Below are 9137 nucleotides of genomic sequence, written 5' to 3' on the forward strand. Positions count from 1 at the left end.
TCATATAGGTCATGATACAATGGATATAGTATTCCAATGGAAAAGCAAAGCAAAGGATATCACAAACAACATAGGAGCAATGAACACCTTCTATTGTCATGTCATGCTATAGCCTACAACAATTTACATAAGCTTTTCTTTTTTAGAAAGGTGGAAAGATACATGGTCAAGTTGCGTTCACAATAGTTGGAACTGTTTTTTTTATCTTTCAAAATCAATTATACAGAAATACTTAAAGGGGTCCTATTATGCTCTTTTACAAAGTCTTGATTTTGTTTTTGGGGTTGTACTAGAACATGCTCCCATGCTTGGTGGTTCGAAAATCGCATTATTTTTCACATAATTTACATTATTACAATACCTTTCTCCCCAGCCTGACACAAACGGCTCGATTAGTACCGGGTTTGATGAAGGCCCGCCTCCCGAAAAACGAAATGTGTTGTGATTGGTTAGCTGTCCCAGTACGTTGTGATTGGTTAGCTGACAGAGGGGCATATTTTAGCAAGTCTAGTATTAGTAGGCTATAGTAAACCCTATGTAGCATCTTACATTGAAGCACGTGTCTTGCGCATATAGATGAGGTGTGTGTGAGCTCAAGAATACGCTCCCAGTGTTCATCAGATAACTCAAATCCCAAACTCTCTTCCCAAGCACCTCTGGCCGGATTTGCAGAGCCTGAATTAATATTGTGAATCAGATTATAAATGACAGAAATACAATGTTTTGAGTGTGGTTCAAGCTTTAAGAAGTCATCCAATGGAGATTCAGGGGGACGATTTGGAAAATGAGGGAATAGTTTTTGCACAAAGTGCCTGACTTAAAAGAAACAAAATAAGTGTGAATTAGGTAAATCAAATCTCTTAGAAAGATTATTAAAGGATGAGAAAATACCACTCTCATAGAAATCATCAATGGTCTTTACGCCTTTATTGAACCATATTCGGGATGCCTCATCCATAATAATCCATAATTAAAAATTGGAGAAAGGATAGAAGACCTAAGCAAACCAGTGTGCTTCCTAAATTGAGTCTATATCTTAACTGAGTGGGATACTACTAAATGTGAACTAAAATTGGCAGGTAAAGGTAATTGAGATGATATTTGAGAGAGGCGTGCTGAGGACTGCCCAACAAGGGAACAATAACACTCTTAATAATTTATATTTTTACTGTTCCTTGTTTCATCATAGCATAGAAGATTAAATGCAACGGTAAAACACTCTTGAGCTGATATTTCTGAGGTAGGCCTAACTTCCGTTCATTTTTCTATTGGGTTGCAATTTAGGCTATTTTGACATTGTATTTATTTAACACCAAGACGATGCTGATTAAACGTTTACCCTCGTAGTTTAACAGCTGACATAACCCAGAGTAATATATTCAAATTAAAATTGGATTTATATATGTTAAACATATATAAATATATTTATATATGTTAAACAACGCAAGTCACGTTACTTCCGGTGGCGTCTCTCAATCTTTATGACTCTGGTTAAATGTTATAATGCTCCACTTCATGCTTGTCACCACAGATTATTAAAAATGTCTGCGTTCAGAGGTACCCAAGGCGTCCCTGTTCTCAATGAGTAAAATAATGGCAAGAAGAGCGTTTAAAACCTACTATACCAATTTATGGCGTGGTGTTTGCTTTGGCCATTCGAGGGCGCTGCTTGTTTTGGCAGTTTCAACTCGTGGTTAGCTTAATTGTTTCACTCGGTACTTGCTCGCGGAAGTTTACTACAGAGAAAACTGGACCAGAGTGAAAAGCATCCTCATTCGTCATCATATCACTGATTATTACGAGCAATAGTTCTGACGGGAGCGAGCGCGCCGCCGTGAGTTCAACAAACCGTGCACTTCATAAGTTTGTTAATGATGACAATGACAGAGTCTGATACACTGTCAGTACAAGGGAGACCGGGTGGTTTGGCACTCATTTTTGTTTTGGGTCACAAAAATGTAACGGAAATATTTACCTTTTCATCCACATTCGTGATTTTAACAAGATGTTAAACGATCTAAACCCGGTAAGTGGATGACAACTAACTAACTAATGAATTAATTGATACAGAAAACGTCAACAAAACCCCTGTACAAAAAATCAAAACGAATTAGGCCTAACTCAAATACATTTGGGATAATAGTCAATGAAATTTGAATTTAATGTTGTAACCAAAAAAGGGTTACTTTTGTGAAAAAGCCCAGTAATGTATCCAACGCTACCAGAATAGTGTTGCTCATGTGTTGCTTACACGTTTTTAACATTTCACCATATTTAACATAGGCCTAGCATCTGGAAGAAGAACATATCTCAGTTTCCTTTGAAGACCTTAACAGGGGTCAAAAAGAAGAAATGCGCCCATACAAGTGGAGACCAAAAAAAGTATATAGAAGATTCCCTAAAATGGGTAAAGACAACATCAAGCCACAGCTGCCTAGTCAGGAAGAGGACTGGGAAAAGGAGTTAGAGGAGATTTCACAACGCATTGAGAAGCAGAAACAGCCTCCTTATGGTAATTTAACTTCTAAATAAAGTTTTATTGAATCTCTATTCCATAAAAATAACTTTGTAATCATCAGTTTATGTGGCTTGACATTAATCGCTGTATTTTTACCACAGATCCTGGAGATGATTTGAGTACTGAAGTAAGGGAGGGGTTTCGTTGTAACGTCCAGAATGGCCCAAGCTCAAGCCAGGAACACTACAGCCCAGCAATTCACCACATTAACCCTGTGAAATGGGTCCGCTATATTTATGCTGTAGTGGATGACCAGTTTGCTGATGCTGAAGAATAAGGCTGTTAGTTCCTTGTATATGTGCTTCCTTTCAGGGAAAAAAAAAAAAAGTTTATAATCTACTGAGCTCAGGCTACTGTTTTAAGTACTTTCGTTGTTTTTAGTGACCTCTCAGTATTTGATATTAATTTATAGTTATGTTGAACAAATCATTGCTGAGCATTTGTATTTGCAAGTTTATATCATTCATTCATTTTTGCCAGTTGAAGCCAATTTGTTTTAATCTCTAAGCACAATTTTGAATTTGATTACTGTTTATCTATTAAATGCTGCATTACAATGTTAATCTGAATTAAAACGAAGTGACAGGAAGGAATTGTGTTCTTTTGTAGACTTAAGGCACATTAAAAAATGATTGGAATTGAACTGAAAATGAGCATTCGTTTGTGCAACGTGTGTCATTACACAAGTGTTTCCACTAGGGGGCAGTATAGGCTTAGTCTTCAGGAAAGCTTTGTCTTTGAATTGAGCATTGGTACTGATCTCTTGATAGACTCGCACAGCTCTGTTCAGCTTTTACATACAGAACTTCAATGTCTGTATCTAAAAATCAATCTGGGATAATACGAATCATCAGCTTTAATATTTCCAGTGCTGCTGTCCAAAAAATAAAAGGAAGAAGAAAATCTTAAATTATTATTACTGCAATTCTGTTCAGAAATTTGAGGTCAGTAAAATTTGAGTTCAGTAAGATTTTTTTAGAAAGAAAAAAACTTTTTTGATCAAAAGTCACAGTAACAACATTTTGTTACAAATTGCTTCAAATTCAGATATGTGACCCTGGACCAAAAAACCAGTCATACAGTAAGTAAGCATAAAAATAGCCAACAATGCATTGTATGGGTCAAAATTACAGATTTTTCTTTCATGCCAAAAGTCATTAGGATATTAAGTAAAGCTCATGCTCCATGAAGATATTTTATACATTTCCTACCGTAAATATATTAAAACTTAATTTTTGATCAGTAATATGCATTGCTAAGAACATAATTTGGACAACGTTAAAGGCGATTTTCTCAATATTTAGATTTTTTGCACCCTCAGATTCCAGATCTGTATCTCCGCCACATATTGTTATATCCTAACAAACCATACATTCAATAGAAAGCTTATTTATTCAGCATTCAGATGATGTATAAATCTCAATTTCAAAAAATTGACCCTTATGACTGGTTTTGGTGGTCCAGGGTCACATATGTTCTATTGAACTTTCTATTCAAAGAATACTGAAAAAAAATGTGGCATACTTTCCACAAAAATATTAAGCAGCAAAACTGATTCTTTCAGAAACATTAAAAAAAACTTTTTAATGGCATGTATATGTAAATAAACTTATTAAGAATTAGAATTTAGAATTAGGCAAATGAAAAAAGGCAAACTAGAAAAATACAAAGATTTGTAAATATTTTTCAAAGTATTTTTATGAATAGATTTTGAACATCGTTGACTAAATTGACCTTACAAGAGACATCTGAGATGTATTTTAAAATGGTAGGCTTCAGTGTTTGGGCAATATATATATAGTATTTATTTTGGCATTTATTTGTATTGATCCTCTCACCACATCCTGCCCAAAGACAGCAAACCTTTCTGACATATAACCATAATCTGAAACAGCCTCTATATTATCTCATTTTTTGATCAATTATAACTGTGAAAACCAGCTAGTAAATGAGTATTGTTAAGTTAGTCAGAAACTCTACAAATTGTTTATAATTTTATAAATTTATAATCTAGACCAGTGTTTATTAATACTACATTATTCTGGGCTGAAAATGTGTTGCGCACAGTCAGTTATACGTTTTGATTTGTACAATGTTTTGATCTTGCACTCGTGTCTTACTGGGGTTTAGTGCAGCTGACTTTTTGGGCAAAAGTGCAACAAAGATGTCTAAAACATTAAGGGCGTGATGTTTAGAAATACCTGGCAAGTGTAAAGGCACATTTATTGGTACAATAGTTTATTATTTTAACTCAAATGGACCATAAAATGGTGCAATGCTGTTGTTTTCTGACCAGTGCAGGCCTTCCAAGTAGGCCAGACATTTTGCATAGTCATGATGGTGCATATTTCAGTGTTAATGCAGTTCAATCTATTATAAATGAGTTGTTTGAAGTGCTTCTACTTAAGGGCTTTTGCAAGAGTCTTGTGTGACTTAGATACCTAATTTTACTCCCTTGTATCAGAATCCTAGTATTTGGCAGGTTAACTGTAGTTCACATGCAGACCCAACAGAGGGTGGTGTTCTACAGGTCTGTGGCCCTAAGATGTTGAGATGCAGAGTTTGTCTGCAGGCCTGTGCGTAGGGAGCTGTGACGCTTGTCTCCATCACTGTCTAGACCAGCACCAGGCAGCTGTCTGGGTCAAACTATAGACTACTGATATTCGTGACTGTATAGAGTGTGAAAAAGATGCTGAAGAGGGAATAAAATAATGTAATAACATACATTTTTTATACTGTTCGTTATAATGTTGTGATGCCTAAATTCATTTGTGGCATTTAAAACAGCAATCCAGTGAACCAGTCGATTCTCAATAAACAAAATCAAGTTCCACCCTACTGTTTTCTCATTCGAGAAGCAGTTTCACCCAGATATGTCACAGAATGAAAGAAAATATGATTGCAATTTCTGCTTCATGCCAACTTCAGTCATGGTGCATCCTTAACTGTGTCTTCCAGTAAATCCATGACTGCTGTTCAGGGCACTTAATGTAGATGTTCTGAGTATCTAATGATCTGGAAAGCCAAAAGAAGGCTGCAGAAGGCTGGCTTTGATCACCAGACATAAACCCACATCCTCATTTCCAGGATTACTTAGACCTCTGATAAGGGCATTTCCTCCCACAGACGCTTTAAGGAATAGTTCACCCAAAAACGAGACCCTCAGGCCATTCAAGATTAGTTTGTTTTTTCATTGAAACAGATCTGGAGAAATGTAACATTACATTACATTACCTCTGCAGTGAATGGGTGCCGTTAGAATGAGAGTTCAAACAGCTGATAAAAGCATCTCCACAAGTAACAGACACGACTCCAGTCCATCAATTAAAGTCTTGTGAAAACTATGTGCTTGTGAAAAAGAGATCATTAAGCCGTTTTTAACTTGAAACAGTAGCTTCTGGCCAAAAGTCATTTATCTAGTAAACTAACAGCCTTATTCTTCAGCATCAGCAAACTGGTCATCCACTACAGCATAAATATAGCGGACCCATTTCACAGGGTTAATGTGGTGAATTGCTGGGCTGTAGTGTTCCTGGCTTGAGCTTGGGCCATTCTGGACGTTACAACGAAACCCCTCCCTTACTTCAGTACTCAAATCATCTCCAGGATCTGTGGTAAAAATACAGCGATTAATGTCAAGCCACATAAACTGATGATTACAAAGTTATTTTTATGGAATAGAGATTCAATAAAACTTTATTCAATGATTTCTTCTCTTCCGTGTCAGTCCTCTAATGCGTTCACGAGAGTACCACAATGCATTCCTCTGCTTGTAAACAAGGCGCAGGTGCTCCCGAGTCAGCAGCACCACATGAATGTGTCGTGGTACTCTTGTGAATGGCAGCGGAGACTGACTGATCAAGAGAAGTAATAGTTGGATAGTCTTTTTTTTTTCTTCTTTTGAGCACAAAAAGTATTCTCGTAGCTTGATAAAATTACGGTTGAATCGCTGATGTCACATGGACTATTTTACCGATGTCCTTACTACCTTTTTGGACCTGGCAAAGTTTCAGTTGCATTGCTGTCTATGCAGGGTCAGACTCTCAGATTTCATCAAAAATATCTTAATTTGTGTTCCGAAGATAAACAAAGGTCTTACGGTTTTGAAACGACATGAGGTTGTGTAATTAATGACAGAATTTTCATTTTCGGATGAACTATCCCTTTAATGATAAATTTGTTTCTTACACCGTTGTAATGCTAAATTGTAATGCTAAAATTTTGGGCAAACTATTCCTTTAAGGACGAGAAGAATGTATTTAGGTATGCCTTCTTTTTTAAAGAATTTACTTAAGTCATAAATCTTGTGTCAGCCCTGGGGCTAATAAAAAAAAAAATTCAGTGCCTATGTCATTGAATTTCTCTGGCAATATTACCTTAGTGACAGGGTGCTAGCAGATAGTCAGGTTCTAGTTCACTTTTACTGGCATCATCAGTCCATATTTCGTTTTATGATTCCAAGCAGGGTTCAGTTCTGTAACCGCATGATATTGTCCACTATCTGCATTCTGTCTTCCTGATTTCGACAATAAATGTCCATGGTCTTTCTCTGGCACACTTTTTGGCCTGCTCTGCACAGCAGACTTAGCAACAGGATTCGACCCAGAATCCAGGACAACCCATCACAAGGTCACTCCTCCTGATGCAGTGCTGAAAGGTGCGGGCAACCTCCTACATTCATAAAGGACAAAAGAGTTCTTTGGGTGTGTACATGTATTAGAATGAAATATGTTTATAAAAAAAAAGAAAAAAAGAAAGAAAAGTGCAAGGGGAGGTCAGTGTACACATCTGTGAGAAAGAAATATAGAGAACAACATCAAGTCACCCTTTCAGCTTACTACATACCAGTGTTAAAAAAAGAAAAAAAAAAATTCCCTCAATTTATTCCTGTCATTTCAATATTTATTATAATTTATTAGAAACCTTTGCTTACATTTTCCTTCCTTACCATTCTCTCTCTCTCTCTCTCTTTATAAAAAGGCATTTCTGATTGGAGGACAATGTCTGTCATTATGCTGAAACAGATAAGTCCAGGTAAGTTAACTGTGCTGTGTAAGGGTATTTTATTTGGATTAAGTGATGTCCTTTGGCGGCTTTTCAAAGGCAGAATGATGAGAATGATGTCCATATTAAGCCAATTATGATTCAAAACTTATAATAATGCCAAGAGAGGGTGATATTCATGGGCCACACTCACTGTGTTCTAATAGTTTATTCCAAAATACATTCAAATTTAATTAACAAATACAATTACTTGAATATACACCTCTTCTAAGAGTGTTTTAACATACCTAAAATTAATTTTGATATTTTTAGGGGTATAAAGAAAAAAATGTGGTAATGCAACTGTCCTTTAGATGAAGAAAAAGTCTCATTAAAGAGAAAAATACAATTCTTGAGAAGTATACTATGTGGCATGTGTTCCAACCAACGTGCTGGGACAAATAACCCATAAAACAGGAAAAATATCAGGCTTTTTAGTGACTTTTTAAGTAAGAAGACTTTTCACCTTCTTCACTTCATTTAAGAAGGTGTAAGGAAAGTATGTTATTACTTTTTACACCACTTGACATGTACAGCTCACTAATGTCAAAATATAAACTATGAACTTTTTTTTTCAAACTGAAATCAACACAAATACAAAGAACGCTCTTAGTTCATATCTCTACCGCTCTATATATCCAAATGAGCAAACATTGCAACATGAGCATGTTACCCATTTGGTAGAGATGACCTAACCCACTTACTTTTGATGACAGGTGTTTTTTTGCCCTAGAGAAATCATTTGGGGTTCCATTAAATCTGAATGTCTATAAACATTCCTTTACAAGAATACACAAAATTGCCTGAGAAACACTGTTTTGTTTTAACTCACTATTCAGTTTCCAGGTTCCTGGCTGTAAGCGAGCACTAGGGCCAAGTCATGAGTCTGTCTTTCCATTGAAATGCCTCTGAAGCAGCGGAGTGGTCCAGGCTTGAGTTTCTGTATCATTTGTCCAGGTGGAGAAAATAGAACCTGTGCCTCCTCTAAATCTGTCACCTCTGGCTCAGAGCCATGAGAGAGGGGGAGCGAAGGAGAGATAAAGAGAGACAGGCAGCAACAAAGAAGAGGAAAGAGAGGACTTAAAGACCTAACATGTATACAAACTGATATCCTATAACTATGCCACGAAACTAGATTCAAGACGTGATGTGTACTGAGAGATGCCTAACTGCATAGTCACTTGTAGTTAGTAACTGCTCTTTCTACCCGCCCATCTTGATGGTTGAGTGGCAAACATATTGCTAAAGAAGGTATCATGTGTTCATGTGAAACATTGTTAAAAGTCCAATAATGCCAAGCTTTTGCTTAAGAAGGATTATGGGTAAACAGATGTCTCTTACCTTCTCCTGACCCCTGAAAATTTCACCAGCTTGTCTCCTGGTTTAACTAAAAGGGTCTTGGGCAAGAACGTTTTGACAGGGCTTTAAAGTAGGGGCCACTTGAGACTTGAGTGGGGAATGACAGATGTGCGCTTCCTCTTTCACCTACAATTATCAGACATCATTCACAAGACAGTCTGTTGCATTGTGCTGGAAATGACACTGTCGAATGAACCTTTGCCTGGATGAATCTATA

General features: G+C 36.6%; 1 long non-coding RNA gene across 2 annotated transcripts; it reads left to right on the forward strand.

Moving 5' to 3' along the window:
- The first annotated feature begins 1467 nt into the window (after window positions 1–1467).
- On the forward strand, window positions 1468–3398 carry LOC306844984. 2 transcript variants are annotated; one of them, XR_013781952.1, is made up of 3 exons: window positions 1468–1834; window positions 2284–2512; window positions 2620–3398. It is a non-coding gene; the product is annotated as an uncharacterized lncRNA (long non-coding RNA). The 2 variants fall into 2 exon arrangements; XR_013781953.1 differs by having other exon boundaries at window positions 1468–2026; window positions 2620–3164.
- Window positions 3399–9137: the final 5739 nt, after the last annotated feature.

This window comes from Barbus barbus, assembly GCF_936440315.1.
Source record: "Barbus barbus genome assembly, chromosome: 25".
Lineage (NCBI taxonomy): Eukaryota > Metazoa > Chordata > Actinopteri > Cypriniformes > Cyprinidae > Barbus > Barbus barbus.